This window comes from Lontra canadensis, unplaced genomic scaffold (genome assembly GCF_010015895.1).
Source record: "Lontra canadensis isolate GAN:19392208 unplaced genomic scaffold, GSC_riverotter_1.0 scaffold56, whole genome shotgun sequence".
In the NCBI taxonomy this organism is placed as follows: Eukaryota; Metazoa; Chordata; class Mammalia; order Carnivora; family Mustelidae; genus Lontra; species Lontra canadensis.
Window position 1 is genome coordinate 6,698,716 of NW_022631050.1, and position 27,573 is coordinate 6,726,288.

Consider the following 27,573-nt stretch of genomic DNA (forward strand, 5'->3'; position numbering starts at 1 on the left):
AGGCACGAAGCAGAAATGGAACCAGGCTGCCAAGTCCAGAGAGGACAGGCCTGGAAGGCTGAACTGGGAGAGAGCCTGGGACCAAGTGGGAGCCAGTGGCTGGGCAGAGCAGAGTTGCAGACACTGAGCTGACCAGCAGGCAGGAATTTTACATGGCTCCTGTGGCCCGGGCAGAGGCAAGCTTCTTGGGGTTAACGCCCAGGCTAGGGGAGAGCCTCCCTAGCTCTGGGACTCCCTGCTATACACTCCAGCCCTCACACCCACCTCAGACTCTTTCTTGCTCCCATGATGCACTGTGACTCTGTCTTAGTCTGTTGGAGCTCCGATAACAAAAATACCATAAACTGGGTGGCTTAAGCAACAGTGATTTCTCACAGTTTTGGAAACTGCAAAATCTAAAATCAAAGTAGCAGCTGATTCCGTGTCTGGTGACATCCTGTTTCTCATCCGAAGAGGGCTATCTTGTCTCTGTGTCCTCACATCGTAGAAGAGGGCAAGAGACCTCTCCAGGGTCCCTTTTCTAATGGCATTCATTCCATTCATGACAGCTCCATCCTCATGACCCAGTCACCTTCCAAAGCCCCACCTCCTGATACCATCACACTGGGGATTGGATTTCAACCTATGGGGGGGGGGGTACATGGAATTTAGTCCATAATAGATTTTATTTATTTATTTGAGAGAGAGAGAGCATGAGCAGGGGTGGGGGTGAGGAGAAGGGCAGAGGGGGAGGGGGAGGCAGACTCTCTGCTGAGCAGGGAGCCCCACGCGGGACTCAATCCCAGGACCCTGGGATCATGACCTGAGCTGAAGGCAGACACTTAATGACTGAGCCACCCAGGCACCCTGAATTTAGTCCATAATAGACCTCTTGGTCAGTTTGCGGAACTTGACCTGCTTGGTTCATTCTCAGCTGGGTAGGTACATCCCTTCCTCTCCAAGGGCTAATAATTGTGGTGAGAGAAGTTCGTGCTACCTGCTTCAGCTCACTGGAGACCCACTAGGTGGACCACCCTGCCTGGCCTCTCTGCTGAGAGAGCCCCTGAGGATGGCAGGGGAGCAGGGTGGGGAGTGGGGGCAGGGGAGTGGGGGTGGGGGTGGGGAACACTTCCTGGCATCAGGCAATGTGCCCAATAAGATCTGAGCTCGGACAAACAGGGAGGCCAACCTCAAAAAGATGGAAACTACTTATCTGCACAGAGCCAACATTTCCATTGATTTAGTAAACTGAGACCTTTGTTCAGTTGGGTCATTAAAAAGAAGATGAAAGTAAATGGCACGTGTTGATCGGTCATACCAAACTCACAAACAGACAAACCCCTACAGTTTGCCTGGATGGAGTATTTCACTTTACAACGAGTCTTTCTGTCACAGTGGTCAGGTGTCTGGCAGACCAGAGGCCTTGTTTGTGGTTATGATTACTTGCTATTATTAGGCGCATTCTTACTTGCCTATGGTCTGCATCTTTCAGGTCCAGGCTTGTGGGCCTATGTTAATTTGCAGGGTTGAGTTATTTACATTGTATTCAACCTAGTCTATCAATTTCCTACACTTTGCTCCTCAAAGATGATCGCTAATTCAGAATGAATTAAATCCATAAAGGCAGGGGTGGGGGAGAGGGCAGGGAATGGGATTTGAGAACTATAGGCTTCTCTCTGTGTCTTGCCTCAGTATCCTAGACCCCAGAGGTAGGAGCAAGTGGGCTTTCCCACTCTCGGCTTGCTGCTCCCAGCTCCGAAGCGGAGGGAAACGGGAAGATAGCACAGATTAAAAACACCAGCTCCACCCAAGTGACTCAAAGAAAGGTGCGTCTCTGAGCCTTTGTGTTTTCTTGAAACTCAAGGCCTGAACATAGACGAGAACTGTCCAGCTGCTTGTGCTCCAAAGGGAGCCACAGAAGTCTGCAGAAAGCCTCTGACCCATTCCCTTCCCACTCTGGCTCTAGTTTCCTTCTTTGCTGAGGGTCCTTATTTGTCAGAGCAGAAGGGGATTGCATCAGTCAGTTTCGAATCAGACGACAGAAAAAATAAGTGGACAGACCTCCTTGGAAAAGAAAAAATAGCAGAGGATTTTTTTTTTTTTTTTTTAACCACCCCTGGCTTGTTAGGCTGCACAAAGTACGTTAGAGAAGGGGGCCGGGATTTCAGGAATATAAAGGGACAGCAATGTGATCACTGAATGGGATGGGGGTTGGGTAGGAAAAAGCAAGGGCTGGATTTAGCCTCACAGTTCCCCTTCTCCCCCTGCAGGTGAGAAGAGACACAGGAGAGACAGCCACAGAGCCATGGTGTAGGGAGGCCTAGGGACGCAGGTGTGTGGGGGGTTGTGTGTGCAAGTGTGTCCCTGGGCACATTGCTACAAGGAGGAACCAGAGAAAGGTGTCCAGGATAAGAGAAGAAAAAGGAATTGAAGCAGAACAAGAAAATACTCTGGGCAATAATGGGAGAAGCATAGGCTGCATTGATCCACTCCATATACATTTATGGGCTGCTACTCTGGGCCGGGCACATCCTAGGCTCTGAGGTTACAGCAGTAAATGAAACCAAGCCCTTGCCTTCAGGGAGCTTATGTATGACGTCATATGACAGGCACTAACATACCCCATCTCATTTATTGACCCTGCAGGGTGGTTACTATCGTCTCCATTCTATAAATGATGAAACAGAGGCACAAAGAAACTGTAAATATTTGGCCGAATCTCACAGTAGAGCCAAAATTTGAACTCAGGTCCATCTGAGTCCAGAGCCTCTGCTTGTAACCGCTGGAACACGATAGGCCATCCTACTAGGGAGTCCTGAGCTAAAATCCACAGGCCCTGCCTTAGTTATTAGAATTCATTGGACAGACCAGTTTTCCTCCTCGAACCTCAGACTAGCCTTCTGTAAAAGAAAAAGTTGGGGGGTGGATTAGTTGATCTGTGAAATCCCTTCCAGCTCTAGTGTTCTTTTTTTTTTTTTTTTAAAGATGTTATTTATTTATTTATTTGACACAGAGAGAGAGATCACAAGTAGGCAGAGAGGCAGGCAGAGAGAGGGGGAAAAGGCTCCCTGCTGAGCAGAGAGCCTGATGTGGGGCTTGACCCTAGGACCCGGAGATCACAACCTGAGCCGAAGACAGAGGCTTAACCCACTGAGCTACCCAGGCGCCCCTCTAGTGTTCTGTTTTTATGAGGCAAAAAGTTCTATATCGGTACCCTCCCCCCTCCCAGGTACCTCTTGTGGAGGTAAGCAGAAGCTCAGTAGATGTTCCCAAAGAGATGGACACCCAGAATGATGTTTCTCACGCTGGGTTCCAAGGATTTCTTTCTAGGGATTCTGGAATTTTCCGTTAACATTTTACTTTCGAGAATCAGATTCCTTGAGGGAGAGAGAAGCTCCAGAGAGAAACAGCTCTGGGGTTGGCCTCCAGGCCAGCAGAAGAGGGAGAGAAATAGGGTGGGAGGGAGGTTGGGAAGGAGGGCCTACTGGAGGTCTGAGGCAGCCCCTGAGTGGCTCTTTTTTCTCTTGTTTTTTAATACCTAGCAAGTCAATACCTTACTTGGGTCCATCCCACCTGAGGCTAGGGGAGGTGCAAGATAGGGGGCCCATCTGGGACCCAAGGCTCAGAGCCTGGGAGGGGAGGTGTGGTTCAGGCTGCACCTAGGACTCTGTGGGGATCCAGCTAGCATGTTTGACGGGGGAGGGACTTGTTGCCAAATGGGAACATGTGACTGAGCAAGGTGAGCCTGGTCCTAGTTCTTCACCTTAACACGGCCTCACCTCGCCTGACCGGTCAACCGCTCTAATGTGCGCTTTGTTGACTGGGGAAAGGGAGGCGGCAGGAGTCTGGCTCACCCAGTGGCTGAATGCAGCCCAGGTCCCCCTGATAAGCTTAGTCAACTTATTAAATTACACAGGAAAAATCGAGATGGAATATTAATTCTGCACACCTCTCCTCTCGGCCTGGGGAAGCTGCTTTCCTGGGTTTCACTTTTCAAAGGCTGAAACAGATATGGAGATTTCGTGCTTAATTAAAGGCGAAGGGTGCTCACTTTAAGTCTTTTCTAAACCGTTTGGGTTCTGAGCTTAGTGGAGCCAGTGGAGGGAGCCACTCACCATCTGGCATGAAAGGTGTTAACTTGGAGTCGCTGGTCAACTCTAGACATCAGATTCAGAAACAAAGAGAATTAATTTCAGAGGCCCCCTTCTACAACCCCTCCCCCTCCAGCGTGTAATTTGAGAGCTGATGTATTGACTTGCTAGGTATTAAAAAGTTAGGTCTGAGAGGTCACCTAGGATGCAGAACAAACGCCAGGTGCCAGAGCTCAGCCCACAGGGCGAGATTATCTTATCAGCCTAGCTGATAAAACCCAGGAAAGTCTGGCCATAAGGAACAAATATTTATAAGCCCAACACCTTTTGGTCCCTAAAAGATTAGGCACAGAATGTGAGCAGGAGCAGAGGGTTTAGCAATCAACCGTGGGTATTAAAGCCTGGTTCCTGAACAAGAAACTTCAGGGGCTTGTCCCGCTTCATTAGGGAAGCGTGTTCAATGTCAGACTGTTCGGGAGGCATTTTCCCATCTGTCACCTCTCAGGAGCCTCGTGACAGCCTGGTGAGACCCCATTTTACGTTTGAGGAGAATGAGGTGCAGTGTTTTGCTGAGGTGTTGCAGTGTTTTAACTGAGTTTAAGTGTTTTGCCCATCGGCCCAGGTTGCAGGCAGGACTTGAACTCAAGTCTTCTTCTTCTTCTTCCCTTTTTTTTTTTTTTAAGATTTTATTTATTTATTTGACAGAGAGAGAGATCACAAGTAGGCAGAGTGGCAGGCAGAGAGATGGGGGAAAGCAGGCTCCCTGCCAAGCAGAGAGCCCGATGCGGGGCTCGATCCCAGGACCCCGAGACCATGACCCAAGCCGAAGGCAGAGGCTTAACCCACTGAGCCACCCAGGCGCCCTTGAACTCAAGTCTTCTGATTCTAAAAGATTTTACTTATTTTTTTGTTAGAGATGGGGAGAGAGAGAGAGAATGCACACAAGCAGGGGGAGCAGCAGGCTGAGGGAGAGGGAGAAGCAGGCTCTCCGCTGGGCAGGGAGCCTGACACTGGGCTCGATCCCAGGACCCTAGCGTCATGACCTGAGCCTAAGACAGATGCCCAACTCACTGAGCCACCCAGGTATCCCTCAAGTCTTCTGATTCTAGATCCTGTGTGCTTTCCATGCTGCTGCCGTGTTGACCTTGACTGGTTCTCACCTGTTTGCAGGCCCTGCTCACTTGTCCGTGAGGCAGACCAGGATCAGAGGAAAAGGTGGAAGGAGATGGCCCCCCTATGGTCACGCTCCAGCGGTGCTATTAAATAGCCCTTGGCCCCAAATGCATCAACCCTCCCGGTGTCTCCCAGGGCTCGAAATCCATTCCTTTGGGTCCCCAAGTCTTTTCTGTTTATTCATTCTCCCTGGGAGAAGTGATTAAATGATTAAATGCAAATGAATTAAAATGAGAGGCCCGTGGTGTCAGAGGAGAGGTGTTGCTGATCGCAGGGGTCACTGATTCGCCCTGGTATGTGTGTGTGTTGGAGGGTGAACCTGGAGGAAGCCCCCTCCCTTGGGATTCCAGGTTTCTCCTCTGCCAAAGGCAAAGTCAGACTAGATGATCTCAGACAACCCTACTGTTTGGACCTCTCAAGACGGATTCTCCGGGGATCAGGAGCCCCTTAACACTGTTTTCTTTGCATCCTCAGCCATGAGAGTGGGAGTGTGGGGGAGGAGGCAACTTGTAAGCTAAGAGGAGAAGGGGTGAATGGCTGGGATCAGGACTAGCCAGGCAGAGGCCTGAAGGTGAGTGAACCAACATGTGAATAACCTTGGCCCGAAGCTTGGGTCACAAGAAGGTGAGAGGGGAGCCTGGAGAAAGAAGCAGGAGCCTTGTAAGACCATGTCAGGGAGCTTGGGCTTTATCCTAACAGCAGTAAGGAGTCAGAGAGGGTTTGAAGCCAGGAAGTGGCATGACACCTGTGTCTTAGAAACTGGCGCAAACGTGCAGACTAGATTGAAGGGGGCGCCCAGGGAAGGCAACTGGTGTGGGGCAGGAGGAAGGGCAGTGGGAGAAAGGCTCCAGGTGGACTTATTTCTGCTTTGCACCCTCTTTCCTCCGCTGTGGGCTAGACTGGTTGTCAGAGCTGTATTTGCGAGAGTGGTCATAATGGGTACCATATACAGACGGATGCTTCCCCTGCGCCAGGGGCTGTGTGGGGTGCTGTGCTTGCTTTGTGTCATTTAATCCTCAGAATAACCCCAGGAGGTAGGAAGTCATACCACCCATATGTTACAGATGAGAAAACCAGGCTCAGAGAGGCCAGGTGCCTTGCCCTGGGTCACACAGCTGGTAATTGTAGCAGTAGGACACAGGCAGAGATGCGGCTCATTCCAGAGCTCAGGCTTTTGCCTACTGGTTGTCCTACCCCTGCAGCTGGTCTGCCCTGGCCAATGGCAGGACGGAGGCAGTGGGTACAAATGGGTACAAATGCGACTCGCTGTGGGTGTCCTATAACGCGACTGTGGGTTGTGTCTGGAGAGGGAGTGAGGTCTTCGCAGGGGTGTTTGAGCTCCCAAGGCTAGTTCACCTTTGCCTTCAGAGGAGAAAGAGAGCCGGCAGTGGGGCTGGTTTTGGTGCTCGTGACCCCGCCCTTCAACTCCCTTTCATAGGAAGGGGCCTCTTGAAAGGCTTGGAACTTCAGGAACCATCTCTTAATTCAGAGAGGAGCCAAGAAGTCACACTTCCCAAACACTAGAGAACACAGAGGGAGAATGGTCACCACTCTGTCACATGTGGCCTCTACCTAAAGGGGGAGCAGGGCTCCGTGTTTGAAGGGCGGAGGCTTGAAGGGTCCCTGAAGGTGGGTAGAGCCGGGCAGTGCTCCCAAAGGCTAGGGTGGGGAAGAAGGCCAGATGGTCATCCCTGATCCCCCAAAGTCCCTGGAGTCTCTCAAAAGGAGTGGTAAAATGCCCCCATTTCTAGCCAGCGCTAAAGAGCACGGAGGCTGCTTCCTGAGAGCTTGAAGTACAGGCTTCCGATCTGGACCCCATCATAAGGAGCTGGGTCACCTTGGAAAACTTCCTCCTATGCCCCCTGCACCTCCATTTCCTCCCGGATGAGGTACCCGACATCCACCCTTTCCCCAGCTCTGGAGTCTGAGTGTCCAGGGCCTGGGTGATGAGGCTGTGGTCCATGCTGGCTGGCTTCCCTGCCCTCTGTAGCCACCAGGATCCACCCTGTCTCTTGGGGCCACTCTAGAGGCAGGCTGGACAGCACACTGCCCTTGGGGCCCTCCACAGCCCAAAGGAACCCTGCTTGCCTACCTAAGGCCAGCAGCCTGCCTGGGCCCCCCTCTCCATCCTGCAACTCCTAAGGAAGCCAGCCCCATGGGGTTTGCTCTGGCAGTTGGAAGACCGGGCTGGCTTACACCTGCAGCAGGGCACAGTGATTAATTTATTTCGCATCATTTTGCATTACCTGGCTCCAGGGCCTCCAGCTTGACATGCAGATTTATGTAAAAGAGACCCGTCATGCAAATGAGCTGGGGCAGCCACTTGTTTTAGTAACAGGCATCACTGGTTCCCAGCCCAGCTGTTCTTCCCATGGCCCACTGGTTCGCATGGGGCTGAGGAGATCCATCCACCAGCCACGCAGCCTCTGCTCTGCTCTACTCACAGCCCCGGCCAGAGGACGAGTCAGCCTGACAGCGAGGTCAGAAGGAGGAGGCTAGAAACCCCACTTCCCTGAGGAGTTCCTGACTGAATGCCTTGTTAAGAGATGGAGAGACAGAGGGACAAGCACAGGAAACACAGAGAAAGAGGAAGACGGGGATTCGGAAGGGCCCAGGAGACAGAGCTGCACCTAAAGCAAATACAGAGGGGGACAGACAGATGGACAAAGAGCAGCAGAGAGTGCACAGAGTCAGAGAGGCTGAAAAGCCAACAGAAGCCGAGACAAGAGGCAGAAGAGATGGGGCACAAGGAGGGGGATGCCAGTTGGGGGGCGGACACCAAGAAAGGAAACAGACTTCGGAGTTGCTGTAGAGGAAGAAGTGAGGGTATAGCAGCAGCCTGGCTGGGGAGAGGAAAAGTGAGGGAGGAGATGGTGACGGTGACCATGACCGTGACCGCTTGATGTGGGGAGCTGGGGGCAAGGAGTCCTGGGTGGAAGCGGCAGGAGAGACCTGCAGGGAGAGCCATGGGAGCTGCCCTCTTAGAAGCAGCAGGCAGTGTTGCTGCCACCTCATAAACTCTTGATTTGTATCAGTCCATCTATATTTATACACATGGAGCTATAGACACAGACGGATAGAAACCACCCAGGCACACGCGGGCCAGAAGAACGCACGCGAGAACCGTCAGGCTCTAGAAGCGAGTTTGGGAGGTTATCTAGGACAGCAGTGCACAGTCCCTAGACCAGAGGAAGGTTATCTCTTTCTCAGAGGGCCCGGAGGAGAGTTCACACCCCACCCTGCCACCTCCCAGTTGCCCTGTGTTGCAGCCCTCACCACCCTTCCTACCCATGGTGCCAGAATGCTCCCTCTGCACCTGTCTGAGCCAGGCTCCCCGGCTCCGTCCTTTGAACTGAGCCAGGCTCCCCGGCTCCGTCCTTTGAACGCGCTCCATCTGAACATGAAAGCCAGCGAGCAAGTGCACAAGTCAGAAAAGGAAGAGGAGACCATCTTGTTCCCATAGCCTGATTGGAGGGAAAGTGACTGTGTGGGAGCTGAGGGCTGTGTGTAGGCCCTGGCTGGGTGGTCTTGAAGCACATTGGAGAAGGCTAGGAAAGCGCCCCGTGGCTTGCCCCACACAAGAGCTCCAGGATGGAGACTGGAAAAGGTCCTTAGTTTCCAAGGTGGCAGCCCTGAAGGTGTCCTCAGGGACCCGCAGCCCCATGTCATCATTTCCTGGGAGAGGGAACCATGACCCAGAAAGGTCCAACAGCTTGGTCAGCACAGATGTAGGTGAGGGGACTTTCTGCTAAGCAGTTGTCTTTCCCTCCAAGTTGTCCCCCTGGCACTGGTGATTCTCCCCTCTTTTTCTATAATTCCTCTGACTTGCCCACATCAGTGCCAGACACGCTCACAGCCCCTTGAAGAGTGGAAGCTACTTTTACTCAGAGACAGATGAACTTTGTACGTGTTGTGAAAGTTCTGGGTGCACTTCTCCCTGAAGCCCCAGGCAGACGTAGGGCTCTGTTTGGTACCAGCTGTACTTGCGGGGGCCGCAGCAAAGACAACAGATAGCTCAGCCCAGTAAAAGTGTGTCACATGCACTCCAGGATTTCACCTAGCAGAGATCAGCTTTCAGATGGGGTCTCCAAGCACCCAGCACATCTCTGGGGACCCCCCAATCCCTGGGTCACTCCACACTTACGTAGAAGTGAAGGTCAACTCCTCTGACTCACTACCTGAGCCTGATCCTGTCCATTCGCTTCAGCAATGAACATCCAGCTCCATTCTGGCCTAGTCCTTAGGGTCACCCTAGCCATCATCAAGTGTCAATTTCATGTTAATCTCTGGTTTGTCGTTTTTTTCACCTTGTGGGGTGAGAGACCATCTTGAGAGTATTATTAAGGCCATGGAGGTTCTTCTTCTTCTTCTTTTTTAAAAGATTTTATTTCATTTGACAGAGAGAGAGAGAGAGCACAAGCAGGGGGAGCGGCAGAGGGAGAGGGAGAAACAGACTTCCTGCTGAGCAGGGAGCCTGATGTGGGGCTCAATCCCGGACCCCAGGATCATGACCTGAGCCGAAGGCAGACGTTTAACTGACTGAGTCCCCAAGGTACCCTTAGAGGTTCTTCTTATAATAATGTCCATATTCACAAGACTTTCCATAGTGTCAGGGATTCATGGATTCTCTGAAGCCTGTCAAGAGTCCTCCTGGCATCTTCAGGCCTTAGGAAGCCAGTGTCCATGGACAGAAGTCCCAGAACCCCACCAGTCTTGGAGGGAAGGCATAGCCCTGACAAGGTGGCATTCTTGGACACTTTCCACAGAGTATCTTCTTTACCTCTTACTGTCTCAGAGATTCCTTTCTAGGCAACTATTTCTTCCACGTCAAAAGTTGGATCTAAGCTATGCTATCCCCTAGTTTCATATCCGACAAGCTCAAATGACACGTAATCCAAAACTCATTTGTACTTTCCACTGGGCTCTCTCTTTCTCTCCATCTCCCCTCCCAATGGCCCCCTTCTTGCTCAGTCTGTGACACTGACTCCATTTGGCCAGGGCTCAGCTGAGCACCAGATCCTGAAGTGACTCCAGAAGATGAGCAGAGTAGGTGACACATTTGCAGAGTTGACAAGTTGCCTTGTCCCCTCATCAGCCAAGGAAGACCATGGATGGCCACATTCTCAGAGAAAGGGCCTCTGAGGGCAAGAGTGGGTGGAAGAGCAGAGAAGCCAGGGGAAAAACCCGGTGGAGGAGGGGGCCTACCAAAGTGAGGTTTCTCTCTACAGATTCCAGCCTCTGAGCACAGTCCCGCCCCCCACCTTCACCCCACCCCTCCCCTACTCCTTTCCCAAGAGTTGGTGAGAGGAGGTGGTGGGCTCCAGGCCTCAGGCCCAGGCAGGAGGAGCTGAGAGGCCTCTGTGTGCAGGGGGAATGATGGGAGGGCTGAAGTCTCTGGGGGGCCAGGGCAGGGTAGGGGCATGGGAAGTTCCTTGTGGAAGGCCCAGGACTCAGGGTGGGCCGGGGCTCAGAAGAGTGAGAGCAGGCCCCTCGCCAAGGGGGTCTAGCCAGCCTGTGGGGTGGCCCAGGCATCCAAAGAGCCTTTAGATGGAGAAAGCTGCTTAATCTTCCCCTGGAAATCAGGAAGTTGGAACCCACACAGCTGATTAGGGGGTCAGAGGAGCAATTTCAGAAAAAAGATTAGCAGAATTAAAGTTGGCTCAGAGGGGAATAGGAGAGAGGGAGCCTGGGGCAGGTGGGGACAGAGGGGAGTGTTTACAAAGCTCCCTACCCCACACCCTGAACCTAGCTGGGAGAGCTTCTGGGGAGGAGGTGGGGAGCCTTGCTGGTGTGGTGTCTCCAAGTGAGCGTCACGCCTGTTGTCCAGGTGGGAGTCCAAGGGGGTGAGGGTCAGAGTAGACAGAGACAACTATGGGGTCTGAAGATCAAGAGAGAGCTAAGAGAGGGGGTAGCAATAGGCCAGGAATGGAGCCCAAGCCTAATTTCCAATCCAAGGAGGGCCATTATGGGGGTAACTCGGGGGTGGGTGCCTGGTCCTCTCAAATGTCCCTTTCCTTCATGACTAGAAATTCAAGCCCCAGCTCTTCTGGCTAAGAGGGCAAGAAAGCATATGGTGGGTAGGTTAGTACCAGCAGAATGTGTCCCCCAGGCCATTTGGGGGATGCGAGGCAGGAACAGGGGTTATTGTCCCAGGAGACCCTAGGTAGAAGGATAAGGACAGTACTGGGCAATGGCCTTGTCCTGCTTCAAGTCTAGAAGCCTGGTCCTGGGGCCAGGGGACAGCTGGGGCTCCAGCAGAGACTCTGGTGACTCCTCTGTTCTGCTGCCTGCTGCAGTCACAAGTGCGCATGCACAGACAGCACCCCCCCGCCCCTCCCCCACGCCGGCCATACTTGCTTCCTCTCATATTCCCTCCCCATCCCCCCCCACGCATGTACACTTAAACATACATTTAAATAACTTGCAGACGTATATTAGCAAAAACATTCCATCTGGGCTGGGATTTCTCTCATTGCTTTGAATTCCCCTGGGTTCTAACTTGAAAAAAAAAATAGGAAGAGGCAAAGATTTGACTAATGTTGGGTTAAGGTTTTTTTCTTAGCCCTTTCTTTCTTGGTTACTGCCAAGAATTTATGTTTGTAAAAGGAAAAGAATTAACTGTGTTGATTAAGAGGCAAACTCCCTGGAAGTGTTCCTTCTTAACCCTTTGCTACCCTCTCAGTGAGAGACCCCAGGGTTCTCTAGGGCAGGGCGTGAAGTCCGTCCCTGGGCTGGAGGCCCAAAACCTTTTGAGGGGCTAATTCTCCCCAAAGCGAGCTCTCAGAACAGAGGCAAGCCATGCCCATCTTGTGTTTGAGTGTGTGTGAGCATGTGTGTCTATGAGCAGATGCAGGGGAGAGTGGTGTGAGAGTCTGTGTGTGAGTGTGCGTTCCCTGAGTTTGCGTGCAGGAGAGGAGTGTGTACATGTGTATGAGTGTGCATAGGCAGTCACTGTGCATGCATGTCCCTCAGCAGGTGTGGGGTGCGCTGGCAGTTTCTGTGGCCTGCTTGCTGTGTAATGAGACTCCAGGAAAGTGAAGGGGCATTCCCTTTGACTACGTTAGCAGGAACTGATTTGGCAGGAGCAGGGGTCTTAGGGAACCAAACACAGAGCAAGGACACAGAGGGGATGGGGTTGTGGAGGCTTTGCCTAAGGAAGCAGGTCCTTTCCTTTTATCTAGCAGCTATTACCATGGACTAACCACAACCCAAGAATAAGCCTGGCCATTGGTCAGTGTCCTTGCATAGGAAGCAGGGGCGTGGGGACTTTGATCCCTTTCCAGTTCAGCCTGAGCATCCACGAAGTGTCTCCCCTACCATCTTTTTCCTTTGGCAGCTTCCCAGGCTCTTAGGAAGAACCTAGGTTGTATGACCCCTAAGAGGGCTGAAGCCTCTGGGAAAAGGGGGAGTTGGAGCTGGGGCTGAGGTGTCTGATTGGAGAGAGGATGTTGGGGGAAGAAAGAGAACAAAGAAGAGCTTGCTAGAAGTTGAAAGCCTTATGCATTTGTATTTAGCATTACAGAACCTTTGGAGGTCCCTGAACCCTCTACCTGGACTCCCTCCTCCTGGACTTTGCACAGGCTGTTTCCTTCCACCTGGACGGACCTTCCACCTATCCTTTGTTTAGCCAATTCCTACTTATCCTTCAAGTCTTAGATGCTACCTTCTCCAGGAAGTCTTCCTTGCTGCATAACTGAGCTGTCCTCCTCTTACATAACAACACCCTGGGTACACAGGTACTTTCCATACGGTGTGACCCTTACATCTTCTTGTCTGTCTTCCCTACTGGCCCCCATCCTCCTGGAGGACAGAGACACTGTCTTCTTCATCCTGAATCCCTGGTACCTAGCAGTGTGTCTGGCACAGAGCATGGGCTCAGTCAATGCTTGCCAAGTTGGCTTTAAGGCCCTTGACTACTGAGATCAGTGTTAGTTCCTCCATATGCTGTGATCTAGAGAACAGACACAGAGTGAGCTAATTGCTGGGGCCTGGAGGACAGAGAAGAGAAGGTGCTTTCAGAGACGGGTGGAGAGGACAGAAGGCAAATGTGTATTATGCTCCTACTGTGTGCCAGGACTGCCTCCCAGCCCTGCCCCAGGCATTGGAGGGGGGGTGGTGTTTTTATTTCACTTTATCCTCTCCTTCACCTTGTGACGAAGGGGCACCTACCTCATGTGACATATCGGGAAATTGAGACTAAGAGAGGTTAGGTGACTTGCCCAAGGTCATAAAGCTGGTATAGGTTGAACTGGTCTGTCTGAGCCCAGAGCTTATGCTTCTCTCAAACACAGTGCCATGTTTCCTGAAGGTCATGGGTTTTGAGCAGTTTTGGAAGATGAGAGGAACACAGATCTGTAGAGGGGGATCTCAGGCCCAAGCAGGAGGATAGCAGAGGGTTCCCAAGAAGGATGAACAAAGGCCAGCTTTTCCCATGAGCTCATGTAAGCTACTATGTACCCATGAAGCCTGGAGGAAACCAGCATGGCAGGGGACAGGGCCACTGTGGAGGAAGGCACAGACCAGAGAACAAAGTGGTTCTTTGAAAAACAGATTAGAAGTCCCGTCCTGAAAGGACAATGGGTGGGGGGCAATTTTTAAAGGGAGCCAATACGGAGTGCGTACTGGGTGGCAAGCATTGTGCTGAGCCCTTTAATATGTTTAATTCTGAAAACAAGGTTTTGAGGTAGGTTCTTCTATTATCTCCAAGTACTGATGAGTTAGTGGAAGCCCGGAAAAGTAAATAAGCCACCTAAGTTCCCATAGCCTGTTAGTGATAGACCTGGGATTTGAACCCAGGCGGTCTGATTCCCAAGTTCATGCTCACGGCCACCACACCAAGGAAGGAGATCATGCCTATGGAGGGTCCTCAACATAGAGGGTCTGGCTGGCAGTCTGGGAGTGTGATCAGATCTGGTTTGAGGGATAGGATCTGTCAAGTTAAAGACTTAAAGCCCAGTCTGATGAGTTAGGAACTCATATAAGCCTGCGGAACACTTAAAAGTCAGAGTTAGGGACAGAGTCTCTGATGGTCCAAACCTTCTCTGCACATTGGAGAACCTGTCTGCTTCAGGGACTTTGGGGCTCACCAATTCATTAACACTGTCCTACCCCCATGAGGAAGCCCCAAAAGGTTCTTCCTACGCTTCTTCTCTTAGAGAACACTAACCTATTTCCTTTTTCTCCCCAGCCCACCTGTGAGGGGGGGATCCAAGCCAGAGACAGCAAGCAGGCCCTGCCTCTGACCTTGTCCTTGTTACTGCTGGACACTTGTCCTGGGAGGACTGGGGATTTTGCTGCTGGGGACACTTCCCTTTCTCCATTGAGGGCAGGTTCCCCTGGGAAAGGGACTTGCAGCCCCTTGGTAGCTCAGCTCTGACTTCTCCCTAATTCGATGGAGACTGCCATCTCCCAGTCATGCTCCCTTGTAGTCTGGGTGGGTGGGTGTCACTATCTCTGGCCAGCCCCGTGCCTCTGTCCAGAGAGTCCAAAGACATTTGGGAACAGCCCAGTCATGGGTCATTGGAAGATGGTGGCTCCCATACTGTCCTGGTCTTGTGATCAGAACACCAAGAGAGATTCTCTTGGACATCCATATTTAAGAGTCACTTTCTACTCAGCTTTGGGTCTGGAGAACTGACATTCTGGGATCCCCACATCTTCTCTCATAGTCTTTAGCCATTATCCTCCCACCAAGCCACAAATCATCTTATAACAGAGCCTTGAACAATCCCCTTAAATAGCCCTTTACTTTGGTACGTGTTATAGTCCCCAGGCATCCTTGCATCCTCAGCCCAGGGGACCCTCTTCACATCAGCCCTGTAAGGCACATAGCTCAGAGATGATGAGACCCATTTTACAGATGAGGAAAACTAAGTCACATGGTTGCTGAGTTCCATTGGTTACCCCGTTAGATTTCACGGACTAGGTGGTAGGCTTTGGGTCGATGCCCTCAAGGAGACAGTGGAATTTGAGGGATGAGTGATCACAGTTTCTCTGTGCCCGAAAGTCCCACCTTGCATCATCTGCCTTTCCCTGACCCTGACAGAGACACCAGCAGTTTCCCTGCTGAGTGGTGGTGACTCATCTCCCTTTTGCCACCTCCCCAAGGTACTCTCAGCCAGGTCCTCCTCCTGGTTTTCGCAGTATCTGACTCAAGGTCCCTTTCAGGTAGGTAGGCAGTATCTGTGGAGCCTTCTGGTGTAAGGCCCACATCAAAACAAGAGGAGGCATTTGAGAATAATTCGTGAAAAGCAGAATAGCATGAACAGCCTTTGGACTCTTCAGGGAAAAGGCAGATGGGGCTACAGGGCTGGGAGCACTTACACAACAGCATGGACAATTACATCCTTGTGTGTTTTTATCACCTGCTTCCAAAGAGCCTCAAGTACCTTGAGGTTTATTAGGCTATTTGATCTCATAAAAGTCCCACAAATAGGTGGTGATAGTTATTATCATCATTTTATAGACGAGGAAACTGAGGCTCAGAAAGGTGTTAAGTGATTCGCCCAAGGCCTTACAACAAGGAAGTGAGGGAAAAAGCTGGGTCTGTCCTATTTCTAGAAGTTTCTCTAGGTGTTTCATGCATGGGACTCCCTTTTTGGTGTCTGCATTCCTATGTGGTAAGGTGTGGACATGGGAGGTGACTGGCAGCAGGCTCAGAGAGCTCTGCATAAGGCCACTCAGAAACAGTGAGTCAGGCATCATTATATTGAGGTCGGTTTCCTCTTTCACTTCCCCAAACAATTGTTGGGGAGCAAGCTCACTCGTTGCCTGTTCAGGGATCAGAGCCAAGTCATTTGCACGGTTGCCCCTGAAGGTTCTAATAGGGGTGATCTGAAAAAGAGGTTAGTGGTCCTACCCTGGGACTCCTGCCCTCCTGCCCCACCAAAGGCCCTGCCAGCTGGGGGATGTCCCCACTAGCCCTGTCTGTTCCCATAGCCTCTGCGCTGATTTCCTGTCCTCTGGTGTCATTCCCACTCAGTCCTCTCCATGACTGATTTTCCAAAAGCTCTTCTCTCCCTCATGAATAGTGGAAGCCCATTACTTCCAGCCTCGGCTTGGCATTCAAGGCCCCACCCAATCAGGTCCCAGACTGTCTTCCCAGGCTAGGCTCCTCCCCCTCGTCCTCCTCTGCAGAACCCTGTCTCCAGCCAAGGCTGTAGGACTCGCCTGGGCATGCTTTGTGTTTTCCCCAACTCCACAGTTGACCGCCACATCATTCCTTTGGCCTGGAAATCTACTCCCACCCTTTTGCCTGCTGGATTTCTATTCATCCTTCAAAACCTATGACAAATGTTGACTTCCTTTACGAGGACCTCTTGATTCCACCACCAGGAAATGATCTTTCCTTCCTGGGATGTCTCACTTGTTTATATAGGTCTCTACACAAGCACCTCTTGGATTGTGTGTTGTGGTGATGGTACAAAGATTTGGGTGTTTGTAAAGCTTCCAAGATTACAGAATTCTGCAATCCTGTGTGTATGTGTGTGTTTATGTTTTGATGTGAAGGGTGAGCACAGCTATCCAGAACACCTGAACACAAAGAAGGGACTGGGAATTTACTGGGTGTGGAATGTGTCAATCACTTCTGCTCTGCCAATGAATAGAGAGCCAGATGTCTCCCTCAGAGGAGAGAGAACACTCATTATAAGACATATAAACATACTTGGAGGGAGAAAGACTAGAGCAAGGAAGGAAATGAGTAAGTGTGTATGGATCATTCACTATATTCCAGGTACTATGTTAGAGAGGAAATTTCAGGTGAACCATGAGCTTACTTAACCCTTCCAATAGCTGTGAGGTAGGGATTATTGCCCCCATTTTGTGGATGTGTCGTTCAAGAGTCAGGTTCCCTTGGAAATAGACTTTGAGAGGAAGATCTGAATGGAGATTCCTTAGGGAATGTTCGTGGAGGAACTTCCATAAGGGGGTCATGGAAGCAGGACTGATCAGAGGGACAGGACGATCCTGCTCCCATGGGGCATGCTAAAGCTTCGGTAGTCCTTCAAAGATGTTTCCCCATTGAAGCAATTGCACCAGGTCATTGTATCCCCTGGAAAGGGGCATCACTCAGGCAAGACAGCTTGTTCCCTTCAGCTGATGGTAGTTCCTAGGAGGACAGCACACACCGCATATACAACTCCAGATCCGAGTTGTGCCTGTCCGGCACACACAGAACACTGCTGGCCAGTGGAAGTGTTGGGGACTGAATTCAGGACTATCTTGGTCCTGAGGCACCGGGTGCCTTTCAGTTCTTATCAGAAGACAGCCTGGCCACTCTGTGCCCAAGAGGCATCTGCAGAAGGCCATGCCTAGAAAATTCCCAGTGGAAATCACCCCATGAAGAAAACGGGCTCCCCTTTTTATGAAAGACCTTGGGTGGATCCGGTGTCAGACCATTGCAATGAGAAGGCAGGTTTGGCGGAATCTAGTGACTGACGTTTTCTTTGGAAACTTTGATGGTGGAACCCATGGATGACATTCAAAATCTTTAATAACCAGTAACACAACCAGGACAGTTGGTATGGGTGCTGGCAGTATGTATCCCACTGAATGTGAATCAGCCCTGGTAGGTGCTGGAGGACAAGGCTGCTGCTCCCCGTGAGTGCCAGGCAGTCACGGGGAAAGGAATGTGGGAAGGGCTTTCTGCTAAAAACAGAGAGAGGTGGGTCTACCAATTAAACTGATCATTTGGTTCAATGTCCAAGACAGACTTGTTAATTTATGCTGTAAGCGTTTCCATCTTATAAGGACTGTATCTTACTCAGCTCCATATCCCCGTACCTCGCACAGTAAAATTTGTTCCATGAAATCTGTATGACTCTGGGCAAGGCACCGTCCTGTTCTGTGCCTCAGTGTCCCCATGAGATGAGAGCTTTCCAAACCCTGCCTCTCCTTGATCAGGAGAATCTGGAGAAGGCCCCTCAGGAGAAGGGAGGTGAGTGGGCCAGGCCCAGGGCCTCTTGTCCTACTTTAACCAGAGCAACTCGCCTTGCATTTGTTTATGCTTCCATACGGTTTCACTTAAACCAGCATTCCTCAGCTAAAAACAAAGCCTGGGAACCACTGTGTGCTCATGATATCTGAGGTCCTTACACCCAGCTCTGACATGCTCAGATGTGAGTGAGCGAATAGACAAATGGACAAATGGATGAATGAATGAATGAATGAATGAATGAACGAACAAACAAACAAATGCTGTGTACCTAGCTAATGCAGGCTGGTCCTGAGTTACACGGCTCCGACCAGCAGATGGCCGGCTGTCCTGGATGGCTGGGAATTTACACAGGGCTAGATCAGAGCCTTCCTGATATCCTGTCAACTGTAGGTTTCTGAGTCTACCACAGCCACAGATAAAGCCCACTCCCTCCAGGTACCTTGGATGTCACGGGATCTGATAGGCACATGTCTTCTTTGACTCTCCCAATACTTTGACTCAACTGAAAGAGATACTGACAACCGCAGCACGAGTCACTGGCAGGTTTGGCAAAAGACTCATTGAGTTTTTCTCGGTTGTGTGTCCTGGGGTGTGGCACCAGGTCTGGCTTGAACTGAAGTTCCCTTCCATCCCAGGAAAAGGACTCCCCATTTTAGCCTTGCCCTCCCTCCCTCCCTCTTCCTTTCCTTTCATTCCTCTGAGGCAGTGGTTCTCCACCTTGGCTACACACTGGAACTGCCTAGGAAGACTTAAAAATTACAGGTCCCAGAGATTCTGATTTCTTGGTGTGGGGTGTGGCCTTGGCAATGGGATTTGGAAAAATCTCCATGGGTGATTCCAATACACAGCCACGGTTGAGGACCACTGGTAAGAGAGCATGGAGAAGGACATCCAACTCCAGCCTAAACCATTTCTACCTGCGGGATTCAGATATGTCTGCTTGATTGGGGGAAGCCTGGGCATGGGCATTTATTAGTGGTGTGGGGAAGGACAGGGAAATGGAGGGAGGTACACCTCCCTGCACCCCTGCTTCTGCCTGCCCTAGCATCTCAGCCCTGTGGAGAGAGAGGCTTCAGAAGTCAAGCAGGGGTTTCATAGGAGCTCCTGTAAGATTTGGAGAAGGCAGCCTTGTTTCGTGTCCAGATGACAGGGTGTGACAGAAGGGGGAAGGGCACAGGACCCCTTGAGGTTCCAGTGCACTGAGGATACCAGATGGGCAGCACAACCCCTTGGGGGAGCTTTTGGGGAGCATGGGTAGTGGCATTCTGACAAGGCATGCCAGCAGAAAGTGCCCACGGACCGCATGGCGTCAGAGAACAAAGGACGAGGGGAGACAGGGAGAATTCGGTAAGATGTGGCATCCACTCTTGATGGCATCCTGCTCGCAAACACGTGTGGGGCGCCCCCAAGGAGTCCTGCATGTCACAGAATAAGCCTAAGGCAGATGGGGGCAAGCGGTAGGGGAACGGGGTGAGTTCACTGATGGGAAGGCACCCGGACTTACGAGACGGGGAGACCTGTAAACACGTGGGTCACAGCTACAAGCCACAGTCATGACCGCAGCCACGACAGTGCGACGGTAAGAGATGTAGCAGACATGCCAACGTTCACCAGCCTGCTCTGACATTGCCCCCGGTCAGGTCAGCACCCCAGAACAGCTCTCACGCCCTATGCTCATCGTCCCATCCCAGTCCTCACAGCTCAAGGCTTTTCTGCATGTGTGTTCTCCAACCGAACGGTTTGCCTTACTTCTTGTGCGAGTTCTTTCTCTTTCTCTCTCTTTTTAAATCACATTTTCTCCTAAATTAGAAAACCTCTTTAATTGTTAGCAGGAGCGGGGGTTCTGCTCCTCGCATGGACAATATCATTAAACATTGGAAAATAAACACACTGGGAAAGTTTAAGACACTTTTCCAACCCTTTGCTTCCCAGAGGGCGTCTGGGGCCCTGGGCAGGACAAGGTTCTGCTGGCCTGGGTTTATACTGTGTTGATGACTTGACCCCTCCAGCTGTGAGAAGCCAAACTGACAGCGGGGTTGTTTTTACTAAACTTCGCAGGATTGCAAACTCGATTTGGGAGGCATTTGCGCTGATTTGCGTTGAGGTCTCCAGCGGCTGCGCGGGGCTTCCTCCTCGGGCAGAGTGCATGATGGGAGCGGGCCAGGGGCTCTCTGAGCTGACAGCTGTTGTAAACCATCTCTGTCCTCTAGAGTTCTTCCCCAGGGTCGGGGGAGGAGAGGAGAGCCGTGGGAGGGGGTGGTGTGTGAGAACATTTCTTTCCATCTTGCTGAAATGTGAGTCTAATGAAATGATAATGAGGTTGTGGCCTTTAAGCTCCATTGAGCTTCTTGCGCGTTGTAATTTTACCCAGAGTGGGGCTAGTTTTTGAAATGGTTAAGACTATGGATTCCTAGGCCTGTGTGGCTTGAATTGGAATTCATTAGAGGCCCAGAGGTGAGGGATAAACATTTCTCCCTAGTTCAGCCAGGAAACAGACACTATCTTGTGGGACCCTCCGGCCTGCCCACCCACCTCTCCAGCAGGACCCCTGGCAGCATGACTGGCTGGTGTGGCGAACCCTGGGCAGTCTTGCCGGCAGACAAGACAATAAATAGCATCCAGCATCCACAGGGCGACGGGTTCTGAAGGTCCCAGCAATGCACCCCAGCCCATTTTCCTGGGACTTCTCCCTTATGCAGGAGGAGCGCAGTTCTCAGTGTTTAATCTTAGTCCTATTTTCCTATAGGCATGTTAAGTGAAACATCTTCTCTATGAAAAGAAACACACAGAAACATAGACATGTTCCAAAGTGTGACCCAGAAGAATGCTGGAAGGAGAAACTCCATCTGGGAGCGGTGGCTGACCCCATGGCCTGAACTTGGATCTCTTGAGCTCCATCTTTTCTTGGGAGAGAAGACGTTCTTGCCTCTGATTTTTGTTGTCACCACTGTGCTGGCTCCCAAGAACACAAGATCACTCCTTTCAGGTTCTAGTGCAGGTTTTTTAGGGAGAGACAGGCCGCCATCTTTAAAAGTAACCCTACTTTAAGAATGGTATAGAGGTTCCTCAAAAAATTAAAGAGAGAACTACCAGCAATTCCACTTCTGAGTATTTACCTGAAGGAAATGAAGACAATAGCTCAAAAAGATGTCTGCACCCTCGTGTTCATTGCAGCATTATTTATAATAGCCAAGGCATAGAAAGAACCTATGTCTATTATTGGATGAATAAATAAAATGTGAGATTATATATATAAAATATGGTATGCACATTCACACAGAGGAATATTATTCAGCCATCAAAAGAAGGTAATCTCGCCACTTGTAACAACATGGATGGACCTTGAGGGCATTATGCTAGGTGAAGTAAGTCAGAGAAAGTCAAATACCAAGTAATCTCACTTATATGTGCATTCTAAAAAAACAGCAAACAATCCCCCCACCAAAAAAAACACAAAACGAAACAAAAACCAAATTGGGTAAAGGGGATAAAAAGGTACAAACCTCTAGTTATAAAATAAATAAGTCAGGGGATATATATGTTGACTGTAATTAAGATACTGAATTACATGTTCAAAAGTTGATAAGAGAACAGATATTAAAGGTTCTCATCACAAGGAAAAAAATTTTAACTGTGGTGATGGATGTTAACTAGACCTATTATGGGGATCATTTCACAATATATACAAATGTTGAATCATGTTGTATATCTGAAACTAATATAATGTTATGTCAATTATATCTCAGAAAAGAAAACTCATTCTTCATATCAAAGGAGGCCAGAAAGAAAATAATTATAGAAAATGTTGACAGCATAAGGACGGGCATGTTTCCAAAGTAAGGGGGTCCTGTTCTACCTTGCGGTATTTTTAACTCTTGTTTTGCCTTAAAGGGCTAAAATAATTTATATACACTTGGCCTGGCCTCTGCCTGTGAAACTGTAGAGGCCACCATCTTAAAATGGGCAATCTCCCATCTTAATGTCTTCTCTGACAAGCCCGTGAGATGGCATTCTAACAGTCCACCTGGGGCTTCCTATTCACATTAAGGTTCTGGTCTGAAGAGCAGGCTTTATCCACAGCAGACTGGGAGTGGTGTAAATGACTTTAAGGAGACAGGGTGCTGTCCTCCACGTGGGGCAAAGCCTTCAGGCAAAAGTCCCCATTGACCTCCATCCCCTCCTTCTTTTATAGCCTCACTGGGCAGTCATGGTCATAAAACATGCACAGCAATAGTTACATTCAGACTGGAGCATCAAGGTCCACCTTCAAGGTCATAGGCACCATGATCACGTCCACGTTTTGGAAATGATGTGATACATCTCTAATTTTCCTGCTCTCCTTTTTACAAGTCAGCTCAGGCTTCACCATTCGGGAACCCTCCCTAACTAAGATGAGTGGGGTGCCTCTCCTCCGGCTTCCCAAAGCGCCACGGGCATCTAGAACCCCTCATACCACATGGTATCATTATTCAAGTTTATTTCTCTTTGTGGCTCCCACTAGGCGGTGGGCTCCTTGAAGGCAGGGCTTACACTTGATTACCCAGCACAATATCTGGCCCATAGAATACCTGGGCGGATGACTGTTGGGTGAAAGAATGGATGAAGGAAAGGATCCACGAGGGAGGTCATTTGATTCTCAGGACAGCCTTGGGAGCCAAGGGAGGCAGGAAATGAGCTCTGATTTCCGGGTTGGGGGGGGGGGGGTTAGAAAGAAAAGAAAAAAGAAAGAAAAGAAGTAAGAAATAAAAGAAAAGAAAAAAGAAAAAAAGAAAAGAGGGGGAGCCTCCAGGATGGTAGGGCCCCCGCGAAAGGCGCGCTGCTTCCTAAAGCGCGCGCCAGGGCCACCGCAGCTGACAAACGTGTGCATTTCACCGGGCGCGCCTGCGCACATTCTCTCCAGGCACTCGGCTGTTTGAGAGTCTCTCCCAAGGTGCTCCTCCTACGCAGGTGGTTCCCGAGCGTTCATATCAAGGTCCCTTTTATTCCACCCGCCCCCCACCCCCACCCCAGCACCTGGGCTTTGAAAGATTTGGCCTAGAGAACGAACTGCAATTATGCAGTAATAATGACTCCATTTTCTCGTTTTTATTAATAAAAGACATATGCGACATGCCACTCAGAGCTTGCCGTTGAGAGAAAACGAGTTTCCCCCACGAGGTGAACAGAATTCCGCCCAGAGGCAGACAGTGAACAAACCACCTTCTCTGGCTCGGGCTGGGAATCTCAGGGCTGCCCTTGACAGCGTGCACTCCGTTCGGCCTCCAGCCGGCCGCCTGCCCTCTGTCTCTGAACTCTGAGGAGACAGGGGGCCGGTTCAGCTGCTCCCAGCTTGCCTTCCCGTTCCTGCTGGAATCAGCAGACCCTGACTTCTGGAGAAGCGTTACTGCGATGTGTCAGCTGCTCTGGGAAAGCCCGGAGTGATGTATTCCAAGACCTGTCAGGAGAAAGGGTTTACGGTCAGTTAGGAACTGTAAACTCCTTCCCATGGAATTGTCGGTGGAATTTTAATACTCTGTCTCCCTCTGTCTGGGCACTTCCTTCCACTCTTGGCCGGCTCCTTCATGCATATGGAGCAGGGTTCATGTTTGAGGGTCCCGGGGACGGCACACGGCTTCCCTCCGTCCAAGTGTCACAGCTGAATATGGGAGGTGAGGCTCAGACAGGACGCCTTCCCGCCAGGCCAGTCCGAAGACCTTGGCAGGGCCCCCTGCCGTTCATTTCCCCATGCTCCTTCCTTTTCAGAGCAGTACTGAGGCCCTGCACAGACCTGAAGGGAGGGGGCAAAGGGAATGCTAGCCTGACTTTATTCAGGCAGCAAACACTGAGCGCCTCTGTACTAAGAGCCCACTATGTGCTGGACAGGGAGCTAGGAGCTGAGAAACAAGAGGGACAATGTCCTTGTCCTCAGGGCACCCCTTCCTGCTTCTATGCGGTTCTGACCACCGCACACACAGTAAATAACAAACAGGGAAAAGGGGAAAGAGGGAGAAGGAAGAGAGAGGAGGTGGCCAGGAGGAAGTATTGTGGTCAGGAATGACCTCGAGATGGACTGAAGCAGAAAACCGGGCTCTCTGAATGATTCGGGAGCCCACGTCACACACACACCCCCCCCCCCCCCCCCCACCCCCGCTTCCTGCAAAATGGCTCTCAGTCCTCCTCTGCGCTCTCCAGGTGACTCGTCTACCACATCGACACAGATAATGCCGAAGCCTCTATTTCTTGCCCAAACTTCACTTTTGAGTATCAGATCCCCTATATCCAACTAACTTTACCCGGAGGTGCCAGAGGCAAACCATCCATGAGCAAACTCACCATCTTCCATCAGTTGCTTAATTATAATCTCTGATTTCTTCCTTCTCCACCAGATCACGAGCAATCTGAGGCCAGGCTCACATCTTCATTACCTCTGCAGCCCCAGCACCCAGTATAGCCCCTGGCACATGGTGGGCATCCAGGAAAATTTGCCGGAAATGACCAATACCGCTTCATGGAAGAGTCAGCACCCATAGGATCAGCTTCCCTCCTCTCCCCCGACTCCCCTCTCATCTGTTTCCCCAGGAAACACCATCCCATGACGACAACTCTCAAGACTGTTGTTTTAGTGGAATTAAAATGGAATGGTGAGATATGTACATCGCACAGGGAACCCTTCGACCAATATTGGGTTGGAAGGGGGCTGTCAGGACTTGCCTTTCCATCCTAAGTCCTCACGCACAGGGCTGGATTTGCATATGTTAATATAGAGAACTGTAGCAATTTAATGAGAAGCAGTGCGCCATGTGGGTGAGCAGAATTCCTCAGAGTATTTTTTTCAGATGTCTTAATTCACTCTCTTTGTTGTATTGCTGCAGACCCAGGTGTTTGGATTGAGTTGGTCCTGGTCCCCACTCCCCTCCCCCAAATCCCCCGAAACCACAGATCTTTCTAGATGCCAGACTCAACTTTCTGTCCCGAGGGTGATGGGGGCAGCATTCTGCCCACCTGGGAACACCTCACCCCCCCGCCCAAGGGGATGGTCCCAAGGAGCTGGCCCCAGGCCACAGAGCCCAAGCCCAAGGGTTGTGGGTGAGGAGTGTTCCTGAGGGGGTGGGGAGGAGCAGATTGAATTCCAGAGACAAGAGCCCTCTATGGAGACAGCCCGCTGGGCTTCCAGCCCTCCATCTGGGTTCCACTAAAAACACATTTTGCGTGTTTCTGTTGTTCTTAAGTCTGGGTTTATTTCAAGGGGAAAATTATAAAGAAACATCTCTGCCTTTATTTCAACAGCAGCTTGGGCTTGGGTAGATTTTCATCTGTCTGGTCTGTCCTGCCTGAAGGTAGAAGGAGGGACTAGGGTGGAGTCCCAGAGGAAACAGGCCCAAGAGGCCCCCCAGAGACTGAAGCTCTAGGCTCTGCTTGCTGTCGGTATCCCAGACCTGTGGGTCTGTCACCGATTCTCACCTGTGCAGCTATTAGCAACATCCATGACAGGGGAGGGCCTTGGTGATTTGAGAATGAGAGGTGAGAATAGGGGAGGCACAGAGCAAGGAGAGAGAGAGCTGCTGGGGCTGTCCCACCTGGGAAATCTCCACAGACAAAGGCAGGTGACAGTGTTCCCACAGGTATTCGAAAGGCTTCCTCTTTGAGCCCAGGGCAGCGTTTGGCAGGTGACCCCCCAGGTGAGTCTGAGTTTTGCCCTGATAGGAAGCCTGAGGTGGTAGAGGCCCATCTCAAGGATTCAGGTTCTAACCCAGTCTGAGGAACCCCAAGTCTACCCAGAGTTCCTGCACCTGAATCAGCCAGCATGTCAGAGAGATAAAGGATGAATGCCAGAGCTAGAAAGGCCCTTAGCCACCTAGCCCAATGCTATCATCTCACAGATGAGGAGACAGGGCCCAGGGAGGGGAGGCTACTTGCTCAGGCCACACGGTGGGTCAGTGAGTGGACTAGACCCAGGCCTTGTTGCTGTCATGCTGCTTAGTGGCATAAATGGACGGCCAGATCTCCATGGGGTGGGGGGGTAGGGTGAGAGGGACAAGAGCTCTTATGACCATGCCATGCGTGGACTTACATGTCTGTGTGCACCCAGCATGTACACTGTCCCTCAGACTTTGTCAGCAGAGCTCGTCAGTAGCTCCCTTCCAGAACAACCTGGTCCTCTCCCCTCGGACACTCAGGCTCCACCCAGACATGGGAACTCTATGGTAGATACGGTCCTGTCTTTGTACCGAGCTGGTGTCAGACACAAAGGGGGAATTCTCAGCCCAGGCCCTAGGCCCTGGCCTTCACCCACCAGAGAGCTATTCTTGCAGAGCTTACTCTCCCTCTGAGAAGGGCCTCTGCAAGGACTCAAGTCCACCTGCTTAAGAAGGATTTGATTGCCCCCTGGTGGTCATGGGTGGCATCTTCGGCTCCTGTCTATTCATCTATCCAACAGGCAATGAGCGGGCTGCTGTGGGCCAGGGACCAGAGGGGCCGGTAGGCTGTAGGAGATTGATATGCAAAGCAACAGTTACAATGCAGGTTAATTAATGCTATTATAGAGGTAAGCTTAGAGTACAATAGAAGCTAAGAAAGAAGCGGGTAGGTGGGTGTCATCCCAGCTCCCAGGCAAGGAACCTGAGATTCCTCAAGGGGTATGGGCTGGACAGGGTTCCCAGGCTGTGCATAAACAATCAATAATTACCCTTCATTTGCCCAGGAGTTCACAGGTCACCAAAAATTTGCACTTGCATTTCCTAGTTTATCCTACTGATAGTCTCCTGAGGTATATATAATTCTTCCCATTTTACAGATGAAGACACTGAGGCTCAGAGACACTAAGTGATTCACTCCAAGTCACAGTCTTGTGACTGACTCTTATTTGATTAGTACAGTTTCCAAGCTACTCCAGGGCCAGACAGTCCATGGGGAGGTGGGTACACTAGGCAAGGTCTAAGGGTGGGGGCTGACCAGCTCTGCCACAAAAAGATTGGTAAGTTAGGGATTTAAACAGCTAAGTGGCCCTCTCCCATGCCCCAGGAAGCCAGGTTCTCTTTTTCCAGAGCTACACGGTGATGCCTGCTGGGCATCACCGAACAGATGCAAACTGGAGAGTCCTGGGCCGGGTGGCCACATGGGAGAGAGACCGTTGGTTTCCTCTTCACGCTCCCTGGGCATGTGATGGGATTAGAGTTTGGGAGCCTGGGTTGAGCACCAAGGTCCTGCTGGAACCATGGTAAGGTTGGCCAGCTTCAGGGTGGGGCGCAAAACTGAAGCCTCCTCTCCACGCCCCTTACCTGCTGCAGGTCCCACTGGCCTCCCCGTGAAAGAAGAAGAACAATCCGGTGCGGCTAGTTAGAAGCAGGTGGAGTAAAATGGCCGAAAGCCATAGGGAGAAGTCATCCACTCCTGTCAGGGCTGGAGGCTGACCTT